Consider the following 17,131-nt stretch of genomic DNA (forward strand, 5'->3'; position numbering starts at 1 on the left):
AACTCTATATCATAGAGTTATAATCCCCAAAGTGTAAGATTTTGCTAGTCCTTGAGAAAAACACAAACAAGAAACTAACTTATGAAAAACAATTTAAATGGCGACAACAAAATAAATAAAGCAACTATTAGAGATAAAGTGCACCAAACTCAATGATCTCTCATAATTTCCTTAAAAGTATGTGTATCAATCTCTAACTTAAGGAAAAATATAGGCATTATTCAAATTCTTGTTTCAATTCCTATGCAACACATTCTCAAATGGATTCCCTGTGTGTGTAAAATATTTTACCAAGAATATCATTGTTAGCTTTAAAATTATTATAGTTTTGATTATAACAAAATGATCAAATTTGCTTGAACATTATTTGAGTGATCCTTAACAAGTTCTTGAAATGATTTAACTCCCATACGTTTGTTCTTACATAGTTACAACCTTTACTCTTGAAGTTATTGAACTATATCTATAAGCTTATATGACTTAAGAGAATGAGTGGTTATGATTCTCATTCATTAAAGTCTAATTTAAAGATTAAAGAAAAATTTAGATGCATTCATTAAGGAGGGGTTTTGAATATCGTTTTTAATAATGACAAAAAAAAAAGAAAGGGAGACTAAGTTAAATAGAGTTTGACAAGTCTTCATGTTTAATTTATGTATGTAATGCTTAGTTATGGTTTTGTTGAATATTATGTGCTAGTTATTATGGATATTCAATATATCTTGTTTAGCTACTGTGGATGATATAAATATTTTATTACAAATCTTTAAAGAACACTAGATGCATTCACTAATGGGAAGCAACTCATTATGCATAAAGATTTGAAGCACTCATATTGAACATAGACATTGCATTCTTAATCTATGAGTGTTTTGTCATCATCAAAAATAAAAAAGAGAGAGAATCTTAACTCCATGTGTTTTATATGATAACAAAACATTCCCTTTTCTTGATGTCTAATTTTATTATTTAAATGTGCAGGAGAAATTCATTAACATATTTGGTATTTGAAGGCAAGTCAAGATGCTTGTTCAATTGCAACATGGGTTAATTAGTTAAACAAGCAAAGAAGAAAGAGCTTTAATGAAGACAAACTAGTCTTAACTGAAGAATACAATCCTTAATCAATTAAAGCAATTTTGGGCGCTACACTAAGGACAAATAGAAATGTCTTAACTGGTTAACACAAGGTTTAATCAATTAAGTGGGTGCTGGATGCAAAATAAAAGCCTTTTAATTTATTAAAGGAAAGGAGTTAACTGGTTAAAGGTCAAAGTTAAAGTGCCAAGAAGTGTCAAAATTCAAATTCAAAACATTGGTGACCGTCTAAGGCACCAAACTAAAAGATTTAAAGTTCAAGACTTCTTAATTGCATGGAGAACATTTTCATCAGTTAAGGATGAATGGAAAGAAGCTTCAATCAGTAAAAGGGAGCATTAATTGGTTGAAAGGAGGCTAGCCAAAAATAATGCTTGAAGGTACTTGAAAATAGAAAGTTATTAATCAATTAAAGCTGTCATTAATTGGCTAACACAGAGAAACACTGTGCAAGTTAGAGAAGATTTAATTGGTTAAAGCCTGCCTTTAATTGGTTAATGAAACACCATTTGTACATTTAAATTTAAACACTAAAGAACAAAATAATGGTCAAAATGGCTAATTTCTGTCTCCAACAGTCAAAAGTGATTTTTCAAGTATTTAAAGTCTTTCCAACAGTCAAAATTGATATAGAGATGCTATCTAAAGTGATTTTGAGCTTAAAAGACCAAAAACCTTCTCTTTACACTTGCATTTCAATTCCATCCTTTGTAAAAGTGCTAAGCTTAAATTTGTACATTTTAGATCAACTAGGTGATCAATTGTATTTCATCTTTTCTTTATTTCTTGTTTCCTTAAGTGTAAGAGACACTCTAAGGGGTAGATCAAGCTATGGTCAGCTTAGTTGTTGTTGTAGATACTAACTTAGCCTTAGAAAAGTTAGTTTTGGTTTTGGTTGATCCCATGAAAAATCATTGTTAAAGGTTGTGGCTAAGCCTATGAAAAGCTATTGCCAAAGCTTGGTGAAAGCTTGGGGATTCCATTGATTTTAGTGAATTCGTTTGAAAATCCTTGATTGGGAGATCAAGGTAATGGATGTAGCTTAAAGGGACCCAACCATTATAAATCATTGTGCTTTGTCTACTTTCTTTTATTTTCTTTTTATTCTTAACTCTAAAATCACTCCTCCAACAAGCTTTAAACTTCCATTTTCGAATTCCCTTAATCAGCTCTTTACTTGGAAAGAATTTTTCATGTCATTCTAAAAGTGCTATTCACCTCCCCCTAACACGTTCTTTAGGACCAACAATCATGACATGCAGATGAATTTATGCCAATGCAAAATTCAAATTATTACTAGAACTCCATAAGTTTGATTTTCATCTCTCTCTCCACTAATGTAGACTAACACATAATTAAGGATCATTAAGACTTTATAAAGCTTGTAATGTATGTCTGGGGTAAAGAGAAAGATAAAGGATATAATGTGGCTTCATAACACCCTAAGCACATAATTATTCTAGGACCTATACAGAGCTCTATTTTTATTCTTCATATACACCTTTTCTTCGCTTTTAGTTTTTCTTTTGTTCAACACTTTGTTATTCTTTTTGTCTTTTTTTTATAACAATTTACAGCCCCAAACTTATTTCTTTGTATTGTAGGTAATGGGGCAATTTTTTATTTATCATTTCACCTTATTCTACCTTTTTCCACATTTAGCTCAATATATATTTTGTAAAACAATATACATGCTTAGGAGTAAGGGCTTCCAAATTGTAAATTTTATTTTAAGGCTAGGCTCAATTATTATGTGGTTAACCAAAGACAAGGGAAATTAAGCTCAAAGGGGTATACTATGGATAAAAATATAACAAGGTTGGCTTAAAAGGCTCAAATGGTCTCAAGATGGCTAAAATCATGCCCTTAAGTAAGTATTGCCTATGATTTCACCTCGAGAGATAATCAAGCAAATTCTAGAATTCAAAACTTAATCTAAAATTCACATCAATATAAACTTTCTTTATATATGCACTATAATTCAATGCAAAAGATATAGCACTCAATATGTGTGGAAAACACATCCTAACAATGATACAAACAAAAGAATTTAACATGAACCAAACAAAAACCTTATTTACCAAAAGCTAAAGATGCAAAACAACTAATTGTTATCATAGAATAAGGAAATCTTCGAAAAAATCTTGGCACAACTTTACTTTAGATTCCTAAAATTCAAGCAAGCATAAAATAAATGATAAACTAGTCCAAAAGGCATGCAAATAATTAAAATTAAATCTAAAACTTCCACAGAAAATTACCACCAGAAAAAATAAATTCAAACTCACCTTCTAAAGGTATCATTTGCTTTTAGCTTGTAAAAGCGAAAGGTTACACCTAAGCCTTCAAAAGATAGTGCTGTCAAGAGGTTATGCCTGATCCTTGGAGAGGCAAAAGGTTACACCTGCTCCCTAAAAGGCAAGGTTATGCATGATCCTTGAAATGCAAGAGGTTACGCCTAATCCCTGAAAAGGCATTATATGGGTTATGCTTCCTTCCATGAAAATGCATTGTTGTAAAGGTTATACTTGAGCCTTGGAAAAGTATTTTTCTTAACGGATTACAAACTCCTTAGTGAGCCAAGGGAAAAGATGTAGGCATTTATGGAAAAGACCAAACCTCTATAAATGATTTGTGTCTTCTCTTTCTTCTCTTTACTGTTGAACCTGTGTGTTTTCACTTTACTCTTCACTGCTTATTACTTGTGCATTTTATCATTGACTCACGTTGAGATACTTATGGTTTATACTTTGGTTTGAAGAGTTTTGAAATCCTACAGTTACCTTGCTTTATTCTTTGATTTACTCTTCAAATTAGTTTACACTTTGATTTATGCACTTTACTTTGAAGAGTTGTTTAGAATTTGATTTCAAGATACAAGCTCATTAGATTTCCAAAATTTTTTTGACATGTTTTAAAGTAAGAGCAAATTTTGAGAGTTTCCCTTCTTCTGAAACATATGCTTTTTACTTTGAAAACATTTTTAAAACTCATAGTTGACTCTCTCTTCACTTTTATGCATGTAGGTTTTCACTTTATTGTGAAAAGATTTGAATTATTGTTTTCAAATCTGTTTTTCAATTTACTCTTCAAAGTAGTTGAATTTTTGTCTTTAAACTTTTTTTTTTACTCACTCCTCAAATCCTTTTTAATACTATAGCATATTTTATTTTGAAAAGTTTTAAAAATTCATTTTCAACTTGTTTATTCATTTCTTTTAATTTGTTTTAAAGAGAAAACAAATTTAAAAAACTTGTCATCAAGTTTCAAAGTTAAATTTTTTTTTTTGGAAATCTAATTCCCCCCCTCCCCTTCTTAGATATTTTCCTCATCATTATTAAGGTAACACATTCATAAGAATTTCCTTTTGAAGAATACCTACATCATCTTCATAATCTTCTTTCCTAGAATAAGGGTTAGAATCTTCAAATAGCACATGTATTGACTCTTCAACCATTAATGTTCTCTTGTTAAATACTCTATAAGCTTTAGAGTTTAAAGAATAACCTAGAAAAATTCTTTCATCACTTTTAGCATCAAATTTTTCTAAATTATCTTTCCCACTATTCAATTCATAACATTTGAAACCAAATGGACGAAAATATGTAATGTTGGGCTTTTCGCCTTTATAAAGCTCATAGGGTGTTTTCTTTAGCAATGGTCTAACTATTACCCTATTTTATAATGCAGCATGAAGTATCAATGGCTTCGACCCAAAGATATCTAGGTAAGTTATTTTCACATAACATAGTCCTAGCCATTTCTTTTAAAGTTCTATTCTTCCATTCAATTACACCATTTTGTTGTAGAGTTCTAGGGGCTGAGAAATTATGACCATAACCATTTTCATCACATAATTGTTCAAAACCTAAGTTTTCAACTTCTTTGCCATTGTCACTTCTAACGTTTGACATAGCATACCCTTTTTCATTTTTAAGTCCCTTACAAAATGATGTAAATACTTTTAGAGCTTCATCTTTGTGTGCAAGTAAGTAAACCAATGTAAACCTAGCATAATCATCAACAATTACCAAACCATAGTTCTTTCCACCTAAGCTTGTAGTTCTAGTTGGACCAAACAAATCTATGGAAAAGTTAAAATGCTCTAATTGTAGTCACATTCTTTTTGGATTTAAATGTGACTATCCTATGTTTACTTGTCACATAAGCATCATAAAGTTTATTATTCTCAAAATTTAACTCGGGAAGTCCTACCATAAGATCTAAAGATGACAATTTAGCAGGTGTGTTCATACTAACATGTCCAAGGTTTCTATGCCACAACCAAGCATTTTCATCCTTCCTATCCAGGAAACATACATTATTTGAAGACAATTTATCAAGATAAACAACATATGTGTTGCCTTGTCTTTGACCCACAAAAAGAATTTTATTTGCCTTAACATCAACAACATGACAAATTAAGGCTTTAACATGACTTTAAGACCTTTATCACAAAGTTGAGTAACACTTGACAAATTATTTGAAGACAATTCATCAAGATAAACAACATATGTAGTGCCTTGTCTTTGACGCAGAAAAAGAATTTTATATGTCTTAGCATCAACAACATGACAAATTAAGGCTTTAAACATGACTGTAAGACCTTTATCGCAAAGTTGAGTAACACTTGACAAATTATGCTTGAGACCACTAACAAATAAAGCATTTTCAATTTGAGAGGAAGAATTTTTTACCAATTGTACCAATACCATCAATGTGACCTTTTGAATCATCACCAAAAGTTACATTGCCTCCCTTCCTTTGTCTCAACTCTTTGAACGATTCCTTGCTACCGATCATGTGTCTAGAGCATCCACTATCAAGGTACCATTTCCCATTTTGTTTTGCTCTTAACTTCAAACATTTATGTTTTTCCATGTAGCTATCAATTGCCACAAAGGATGGATTTGCACCCTTATTATCTTCCTTATCTTGGGAGTCATCATCATCATCACTCCATGTAGCCATCATTGCCCTTTTCTTGAGATATTATTCTTGCTTGAGCATTCAAACTTGATGTTATGTGGCTTCTTGTAATCATAACATATCAAGTAATCTCTTGTATACTTTTCTTTAGGCACATTTCGCTTTGTATTTTTTCTTAATTTTAAAATTTTGTTTCATAATTTTATTAAGCTTCCTAGCTAACATAGCCATATCCTCATCATTTTCATTTTCACTATTTTGGCTTCTCTCTTCTTCTACTACAATAAATTTAAGGGCTATTTCTTTTTTCTTTGTGTCCTATCCCTTAGACTTTTCCAACTCACTCTCATGTTTCAATGTCATTTCATATGTAAGTAAAGACCCTATTAACTCTTCTAGCTTAAAGTTGTTAAGGTTTCTATCTACTATAGCCATTACTTTGGGTCTCCAAGATTTAGGTAGGCTATAAAAGATTTTCTTGACAAGTTGGGCATTGGGAAATTCTACCCCTAAAGCCTTCAAACATTCAACTATATTTGTGGATCTCTCAAATATCTCATTTATAGATTCACCCCCTTTCATCCTTAAAAGCTTATAATCATGTGCAAGCAATCCAATATTGGATTCCTTGACTAGTTTTATTCCCTCATATGTGGCCTTTAAGGTATCTCAAATTTTCTTAGCATTTTCACACATTGACGCCTTTTTAAACTCATTAGCTCCTAAGGCACAAATAAAAGTACAATAAGCCTTGTAATTTATTTGAATTAATCTTTTATGTCCATCACACTACTCTTTCCTAGACTTAATCACTAATTTTCCTTCCACCACCTTATATGGAACATAAAGACTATCTAATATAACGTTCCAAACATCTAGGTCCATGTATAAACATTTCCATATACTTTTTTCAATAAGGGTAATTTGTACCTACAAAAAGAGGTAGCCTTTGGATTGATTGCTTTTCAACAATCACCAAGCACATTGTCATAACCTCTATTTTGATGATTTTGAGCTTCTACTATAGATCACTCAAGGCTGTTAGACCTACAAAAATTGAACCCTAACTTTGATACCAATTGTTAGTAGTATAAGCTCAAAGAAGTATGTACCAAGAAAGAGTGAATTAGTATTTAAGAAAATGGCTCTGAAAAAGTCAAGAGAAGAAAAAAGAAAATCTCCAACAATACCTTCTAGAACTATGAGATTTGAGAAACCCGATCCATTCAACATAAACTTACAAACATAGATGAAAGGAATATATTTGATGCAGACTACTCCAAAAGGACAATAATTCATGAAGAATTATAGACTTGGAATGGTTTGAGAAAAAATTTAAACTACCGTATATTGAAAATATAAGGAAAATGGGATGGTATGAATATTTGTGCCTAAGAAAAGAAATCTATCAGAAATTAGTTCAAGTGTTTTATTCAAATGCAACCATTGTGTTTCAAGGAGATGGTGATGAAAATATCATGGACCACAATGATTCATTTGCTATGTTAGTCAATTCAAAGGAGATCATTATCACACTAACACTGCTGCAAATATTGTTGAAGCTGAAACCCATCAAAAGAAATTTTATCACTGAGATAAATAAAGAAAACAAAATCCCAAAAGATGAGCTAGAAGCATAATTCATGATTGGTCCAGTCACTTCAGCAAAGAATCCAAAGATCACAATAAGACTTAGTGCAAATGACAAAATTTTGCATTTGATCATCACACAAACATTAAGACCATTCAACCATAAGGGCAACATAGTGATAGTTGAAGACATGTGGTTCATGCATCATATCAAGAAGTATACTCCAACTGATCTAGCATGGTTCATTTGCAAAGATATGGAATCAATAGCTAGAGGAAAAAGAAATAGTCTACTTTATGGAATGGTCATCTCAAAGGTTTTAGACAAGATGAAAGTTAATACCTCACTGGACAAGCCCGTAATGGCTAAGAAAGTCAACAATTATGATCAAGGAGCAATTGGAAAACTTGGCTTTGAATATGACGCTGTCAAGAACGAGTGGATGAGGAAAAGTATTCAACTAAAAGATAAAGATTTTCTAAAAAAAGAAACACAAATAGGAGGTTAGAAAGAAAAGTTTGATAGAGTCCGATTAGAAACATATTTCAATATATTTGAGCTACCATTGGATCTTTCATTTCCATATGAAACTCCTCTAAGAGTAAATGAAGGTCCATTTAGACTACCCAGTATAGAATACATGCCTGAATATACACATCACTTGTTCTGCGCTAAAATGGATAGTCAAGAAAGAAGTTGGTTAAACAAGTTTGATGCAATCAACCAAAAGGCTGGTGCTATCATGGAGAACTACATTAGAAAATTCGAACAAATGGTTTATCACTGCACTACTTCCTTCATCAAATTAGACAAACATTTGCTAAGTTTCGAAATAAAATGGTTCCATTCTCCAAAAATCAATAGCTATTGTTCCAAAATCATAAAATTCTGTATGACCAACTCAAAAGGCCATAGCCTTTACTTAAGCTCAAAATCTAAGCCATTTTCAGAACCTCTTACATAGTTGCTTTGCATTAGCAATTGCATGCATTTTTGTTCTATTCAAATCTGATTGTATTGCAAATGATCTTGTGTATATGATTTTATTTAAGGAAATATATCTTTTGATTTTATCACTATGTGTTCATATTTCTCCATGTTGATTGATGATTGATTGAACATTCTTGCTGTGAATATCTATATTGTTAATTCTTAAATGTTAGTTGATCATTATACTTAACTTGTGCTACTAATGCTCTACTTTTCTATGACTTCTTCTTCCCATTATTCATATACTCTATTTTCTATTCTTTTTTTATATAATAAAAAAAGGGAGAAATATTGTGAGTAAATTTGCAAAGCTTCATTTTTCATTATGGTTAGATTTTTTAAAATGAATTCAAAAGTACTTTCAAACTAAAGTATAAATTATTTTGAAAAGGCCCAAATTCAAGGGGAGCTTTACTTAAGAAAAATGTTATGAAATTGTGAGCATAATTTCAAGGGGAGTTTTCTTGAATAAGCAAATTTAACTTTTAATTTTGTCATATCAAAAAGGGAGAGATTGTTAGATTCATTCTTATTTGAAATGACAAAATTAATTGAACGTAATGAGCTTTGAAAATGAATAAAAGATACTTCTGAATATGAAGAAAATCCTCAAAGGATTGTTGAAGTTGAGCTCATTGAAATGCTAAGATTGTTAGAACATGCTTTGAATATGAATGATAATGCTCTTGAACTTAAAGAAATATCTCTTAGTTTTCTCAAAGATTTTTTATTTCCAAAATTTAAAGTGCTAGCCTAAGAATCAAATTTTCAAAAGAAAAGACTTGATTCATAAATGAAAAGAAAGTAAAATCTATTTCTTTTTCACAAGAAGAATCAATTTTAAAGAATGAGAAATCAGTTCTCAAGCAAAAATCATTAGTGAATAATCAATTCTAAGAAAAGAAAAAGGTAGTTCTTGAAAGACAAAAACTTCAAGATTTGTGAAGAACCAACACCTCAGAGACAAAGAATCAATTCTAAAGAGACAGAATGCAGAAGGTAGAAATGCAAAGAAAAAAATCGATTCTACATGGAGAAGATATCGGTTCTTGAAGCACCAAAACTAAAATTCAAAAACTTGCTGACCAAGGAAAAGCTAGAATAGTTGGATAAGATTGGAGTAGAAAAAATCAAGCTTAAATTCAAATTTTGGCACTAAACCACAGTGAAAAGCAGACACTTTGAGGTAGAAGAACTAATTGTCCAAGATTGTAAAGGTGACACCTTTGAACCTAATTGTAGAATAACCTACATCTCAAAATAAAATAATCAATTCTCTAGAGATAGAAAGCTCCAAACTTTGTGATGAACTAACAACTCAACAGTAAAGAATTGATTCTATATATGTGACAGAAATGTGCAAGGTGGATAGAACATATGAGAAGTGATTCAAATTTCACTCCAATGGGCAAAAAATGATAAGGGCTATAACAACCTACCTTGTGGATGTTAAAGCAAGGATTGTGAATGATTTTGCATGATTTTAAATCATCTTTGAAGAAGAAGAAATTGGAAAAACAAGTGAAAAAGCTATAGGCAGAAAATCTTATCTTTAAATAAGAGCGAAACCTAAAGTTCACTATTTTATCTTTCAGCTGATCCTCCTTAAGCTTAAACTTTCCTTAATATTCATATGCTTTAAGAAAGCTTTCATCTTTCTTATCCAAACTTCTTTATCAACCTTTATAGAGGTTTTAAGTTAGAATTCTCTAGAATCCATTGTTGTATTGGTTATACCTCCAAGCAAAAGGTAAAAGGGTTTTGCTTGATCCTTTAAAAGGTAGCATCTTGTGTAAAAGTTATGCTTGAATTTGAAAAAGACAATGTCTTGATATAGGTTACGTCTGATCTTGTAAAAGGCATGTTGTGAAGGTTACGCCTAATCTTGTTAAAAGGTATGTTGTAAAGGTTACACTTGATGTTACTAAAAAGGCAAATTGATAGTGGATTCAAACTCATTGTGATATCAAATGTGAGGACATAGGCATTGGAATGGCGAACCTTTATAAAAATCCTACTGAGTACCTTTTATTTTTTCTACACTTCACTTACTGATTTCATACTCCATTTTTCTATTTCATTCTCTCATATTTCTGCTTCATTTTCAAAGCTTTTGAAAAAAGGGAAATTTTTATTTAACAACTAATTCACCTCTTGGTAGTTTTACTTTAAGTTTATCCTTCTGACAATCAAGCATTAAACTGTCACAATATTTTTTCATAAGAGCAAGTGGAACCTTCGACACGTTTTTTCACCGGAGCAAATGAAACCCTTAACAATGCTTTTTCACAAGCGCAAATAGAACTCAACCCCACAAATAGCTTTTCAACGTTAAGTTAGAAATTTTACAAGATGAGTACAAATTATAGCAAGAAAATGCCTCACAAAGGGTAGATGCTAAGAAGTTTAGGCCTAGGTACAAAAAGAAGAAATATTTTCTTAAGAATTTTCAAGTGAATGATTTTTTAAAGCTTGATGGAAAACTAAGATGAAGGCTAAAGAGAGAAAATAAGCTTTAGAAATTCTCTCTAGAGTTTTCCAAGTGAGTGCTAGTATTCTCTTGCTTTTAAATGGCTCAAAGATTGCCTTTTGTAGCTGGAGTGAAGTTTGGAGCTGTTAGATATAAATTTCCATTAAATCTGGCCATTGCTGAAGCTTTGTTGTATCCCTTGCCTATTAAAGTCTACTTGCCTCCCAAAGTTCAATTATTATGGACTTTTTCTATCCAATGGATAGAATAAGTCCACTTGTTCTCGCAGGTAGTATGTGTTGCTAGCTTGTGACTTAAAGCTTATGGATAAATGGAGCCATATTTGGGAGTTATTAAATAAGATAGGACAGTACAAAGAACAACTGTTGGTGATGTGAGGATTGATGTACCTCATGTGTATGGATTATGAGGATAGTGAGAATGGGGAAAGGCTTGTGGTGTTAACTGGCAGATACCATCCCTGGTGTACTTGACTCGAGACAGGGAAATGGACTAGGTTAGGAAATATTAGGTCTTTAGTTTAGATGAATAGTAATGATACAGGAGTATATTATTAGAATATTATTAATTAGGAGTTATAAGTATAATGTTTTCTAACTTACCAAAATTGGTGATTACACCTTAGTGGGGTTTTCAACCTCACCATGATTGTGTCATTCACAACGTCCAGGTGTCTTTACAATGCCCGGCGTCAAGTAACATAGTAGATTTGATTTATGAAAAAAATAAATAAAAATATATATCCGTCCTAAATTTAATAATGATGAGGTGAATTAAGGATTATGTGAGGGTGGGCAATGGAGAGGTGAAAGGGAATATTAGGCTGAGCAGGAAACAATGAGAAGGAAGGTAGTTGATTAAAACCGTGAGCATGGGAACACATTTTGGGAAGGAGGGGAACAAATAATAATAAAAAAATAACTAAAATATATACACACAAAGGACAAAAGGGAGACAAAGAATCGATTCTAAAGAGACAGAATGCAGAAGGTAGAAATGCAATGAAAAAAATCGATTCTACATGGAGAAGATATCGGTTCTTGAAGCACCAAAACTAAAATTCAAAAACTTGCTGACCAAGGAAAAACAAGAATAGTTGGATAAGATTAGAGCAGAAAAAATCAGGCTTAAATTCAAATTTTGGCACTAAACCACAGTGAAGAGCAGACACTTTGAGGTAGAAGAACTAATTGTCCAAGATTATAAAGGTGACACCTTTGAACCTAATTGTAGAATAACCTACATCTCAAAATAAAAGAATCAATTCTCTAGAGACAGAAAACTCCAAACTTTGTGATGAACTGACAACTCAACAGTAAAGAATTGATTCTATATATGTGACAAAATTGTGCAAGGTGGATAGAACATATGAGAAGTGATTCAAATTTCACTCCAATGGGCAAAAAATGATAAGGGCTATAAAAACCTACCTTGTGGATGTTAAAGCAAGGATTGCAAGGATTTTGCATGATTTTAAATCATCTTTGAAGAAGAAAAAATTGGAAAAACAAGTGAAAAAGCTATGGGCAGAAAATCTTATCTTTAAATAAGAGCGGGACCTAAAGTTCACTATTTTATCTTTCAGCTGATCCTCCTTAAGCTTAAACTTTCCTTAATATTCATATGCTTTAAGAAAGCTTTCATCTTTCTTATCCAAACTTCTTTATCAACCTTTATAGAGGTTTTAAGTTAGAATTCTCTAGAATCCATTATTGTATTGGTTATCCTCCAAGCAAAGTAAGAATTTGGCTTTGTCTTTGACCTTTAAAGGCAGCATCTTGTGTAAAAGTTATGCTTGAATTTGAAAAAGACAATGTCTTGATATAGGTTACGTCTGATCCTTAAAAGGCATGTTGTGAAGGTTACGCCTAATCTTGTTAAAAGGTATGTTGTAAAGGTTACACTTGATGTTACTAAAAAGGAAAATTGATAGTGGATTCAAACTCATTGTGATATCAAATGTGAGGACATAGGCATTGGAACGGCGAACCTTTATATAAATCCTACTTAGTACTTATTATTTTTTCTACACTTCACTTACTGATTTCATACTCCATTTTGCTATTTCATTCTCTCATATTTCTGCTTCATTTTCAAAGCTTTTGAAAAAAGGGAAATTTTTGTTTAACAACTAATTCACCTCTTGGTAGTTTTACTTTAAGTTTATTCTTCTGACAATCAAGCATTAAACTGTCACAATGTTTTTTCATAAGAGCAAGTGGAACCCTCGACACGTTTTTTCACCAGAGCAAATGAAACCCTTAACAATGCTTTTTCACAAGCGCAAATGGAACTCAACCCCACAAATAGCTTTTCAACGTTAAGTTAGAAATTTTACAAGATGAGTACAAATTATAGCAAGAAAATGCCTCACAAAGGGTAGATGCTAAGAAGTTTAGGCCTAGGTACAAAAAGAAGAAATATTTTCTTAAGAATTTTCAAGTGAATGATTCTTTCAAGCTTGATGAAAAACTAAGATGAAGGCTAAAGACAGAAAATAAGCTTTAGAAATTCTCTCTAGGGTTTTTCAAGTGAGTGTTAGTATTCTCTTGCTTCTAAATGGCTCAAAGGTTGCCTTTTGTAGCTGGAGTGAAGTTTGGAGCTGTTAGCTATAAATTTCCATTAAATCTGGCCATTGCTGAACCTTTGTTGTATCCCTTGCCTATTAAAGTCCACTGGCCTCCCAAAGTTCAATTATTATGGACTTATTCTATCCAATGGATAGAATAAGTCCACTTGTTCTCGCAAGTAGATATGTGTTGCTAGCTTGTGACTTAGAGCTTATGGATAAATGGAGCCATATTTGGGAGTTATTAAATAAGATAGGACAGTACAAAGAACAACTGTTGGTGATGTGAGGATTGATGTACCTCATGTGTATGGATTATGAGGATAGTGAGAATGGGGAAAGGCTTGTGGTGTTAACGAGCAGATACCATCCCTGGTGTTCTTGACTCGGGACAGGGAAATGGACTAGGTTAGGAAATATTAGGTCTTTAGTTTACACGAATAGTAATGATACAAGAGTATATTATTAGAATATTATTAATTAGGAGTTATAAGTATAATGTTTTCTAACTTTACCAAAATTGGTGATTCACCTTAGTGGGGTTTTCAACCTCGCCATGATTGGTGTCCTTCACAACGCCCAGGTGTCTTTACAATGCCCCGGCGTCAAGTAACATAGTAGATTCTATTATATGAAAAAAATAAATAAAAATATATATCCTTCCTAAATTTAATAATGATGAGGTGAATTAAGGATTATGTGAGGGTGGGCAATGGAGAGGTGAAGGGGAATATTAGGCTGAGCAGGAAACAATGAGAAGGAAGGTAGTTGATTAAAACCGTGAGCATGGGAACACATTTTGGGAAGGAGGGGAACAAATAATAATAAACAAATAACTAAAATATATACACACAAAGGACAAAAGGGAGAAGCAACAGTAAAAGTAATGGAAAAACTAACGAGAAAATGGCAAAAAAGGATAGAAAGACTCGGTATTCTTAGTCTACCGAGGAGGATTAAGAGTGGGGTGATGGCTTTCCACAACTCATGGAAATCATTTTCTGTAAAAATGTTGGTTTCCCATGACTATTTAAATATCTAGAAAGCATTGCTAATTGATGTCACATCTCATCACTCGTTCAAAAAAAACTAGTCCATCATATAGATGGAAAACCTTTACATGATGAAGTAGATTTCAAAACAACCAAATTTCCATGACTAACACCCAGTATTCACACAAAGTAAGTCAATACATTGCCTTAAAAGAGGGGAAACAGCATCCAACACTGACAGAAACAAATTTGAAACAATCAGGTTTACATTTAAATATCATCCAACAGTAATTTGTTTTTAAAGAAGTGAATAGAGCTATGTCTACATTGTGCTCGACAGCTTGAGACAACGTGGTATAGATTTCGTTGTCAGAAGTACCCAGTCTGGCCACTTTTTTCCAATGAGAAAGAGTAGCCACCGCAATCACCGCAACTGATTCCATGTATAAGTCCGTTCAAAGAAATGGGAATTATTGGCAGTTCTATCAAATTGGATGTAATTTTTCTCTTTCTTTCTTTGAAAGTAATTGGAAATTAGTTCAATGGTTAAGACAGTGTACACATTATCTACCCTCAACTCTTTAGCAAAGCAAAGTGATGTCCAATCTATAAGTAGGATCACATGCAAAGTGCAACACCCTCAAATATAGCAAACATTCATCAGAATATATCATCCCCATCTTATCTAGCTTTCTTCTCAAAGATTCACTGCTTTTTTGTTCTTGTGAATGATGCATAATCCTCCGTTTCTTTTGCTCTCTGCCATTTTTTTCTCCGGCCTCGTGATCCAATCGGTGGTTGGACCAAAGACAGCATATGGTTTCAGTGTAGAGCTTATTCATCGTGATTCGCCACTGTCTCCATTCTTTAATGATTCCATCACCTCATCAGAGCTTCTAAGAAAAAATGCCCTTCATTCAATGGACCGAATCAAAAACATCCAATCTTATATAGATCAAAAAGCCACCCAATCAGTAGTGATTCCAAATGGAGGTAGTTACCTGATGAAACTCTCCTTTGGAACCCCACCAGTGGAATACTTAGCCATTGCAGACACCGGAAGTGACCTTACATGGATACAATGCGCTCCATGCCCCCAGACTCAGTGTTATTCTCAAGGGTCGTCTCCTTTTGATCCTGCAGCATCATCAACATACCAAAAGCTTTCCTGTGTTTCAGAGGCTTGCCAAGCTCTTGCCAGAAAGAGCTGCTTAAACACAAATGAATGTGAATACTTTTATTCCTATGGAGACAATTCATATACCATGGGAATCTTGAGCAGTGACACCTTGAGTTTTGATTCCTCCAGCAGTCAAAAAACCTCATTCCCCACATCCTTTTTTGGATGTGGACACAATAATCAAGGTAACTTCAGAAGGCCTGGTGCTGGACTCGTTGGCCTGGGAGGAGGGCCCTTGTCATTGATTTCTCAGATAGGCACTCAAATTGATCATAGATTCTCCTACTGTTTGGTTCCACGTTCTGCAACATCTAGTGGTAAACTAATATTCGGACAAGAGGCAATAATTTCTCGGCCCGGAGCTGTTTCAACTCCTCTAATAACCAAAACCCCTGCAACCTTCTACTACCTTAATCTTGAAAGTATTAGCATTGGAGACAAGACCGCACAGGCAGCGTCAAGCCAAGGGAATATCATAATTGATTCCGGAACAACACTGACGATCCTAGAATCAAATTTTTACAATAGTGTAGAGACCATGGTTAAGGAGGCCATTGGAGCAGAGCCAAAGCAAGATCCTTCTGGAACATTTAGCTTGTGTTATGGAGCAGAGACCAATATTCCAGACATGCTATTCCATTTCACTGGTGCCGACCTTCGCCTGCAACCTGTCAATACATTTGGCGCTAATGACGGCTTACTTTGTATGCTCATAGTTCCAAGTAACACAAACTCCAATTCCATCTTCGGAAACTTCGCACAGATAAATTTCCAGGTGGAGTATGACCTTCAAAAGAGGACTGTCTCTTTTGCTCCCACAGATTGTACCAAACAATAAATTTGTTAGGACTAGGCTTCTTGCTTTATTATAAACTCTTGTCTGTCAACTGATAGCATGTAAAATCATTCTAATATGATATTCTAAAATGACAAAGTTCTATGTCTAAACTATTTTGAATTTTATTTTCTAACATTACCTTGAAACGTCATATTCATGCCCAAAGAATGCTTTTCGTTGGGATGGTTGGTAATATTTATGCCCAAAACAAGTGAAAATAAAATTGAGAAAATAACATCTATTTTGAGAAAGGGACATTCTGCCCTAAATAGCTCAACGGCGTTAATATTTAAATTGAGATGTCTAAAATATCCTTTCTTTTTTTACTTTTTTTAGATCGCCCAACAATGTTCCCTACCCTGACCGAGCCACGGGGTGGTCGGATCTAACTCAAATTTGACCGAATTTCTCAAGGAGCACCAAATTTGGTGCTCCCAATAAGCACCCGGGGGA

At 33.0% G+C, this 17,131-nt stretch overlaps 1 pseudogene; it reads left to right on the forward strand.

Moving 5' to 3' along the window:
* The first annotated feature begins 15,330 nt into the window (after positions 1 to 15,330).
* LOC110427586 (aspartic proteinase CDR1 pseudogene) lies at positions 15,331 to 16,775 on the forward strand (annotated as a pseudogene).
* The last annotated feature ends 356 nt before the right edge of the window (positions 16,776 to 17,131 follow it).

This window comes from Theobroma umbraticum, unplaced genomic scaffold (genome assembly GCF_002168275.2).
Source record: "Theobroma umbraticum cultivar Fairchild unplaced genomic scaffold, ASM216827v3 scaffold_106.0, whole genome shotgun sequence".
NCBI lineage: Eukaryota > Viridiplantae > Streptophyta > Magnoliopsida > Malvales > Malvaceae > Theobroma > Theobroma umbraticum.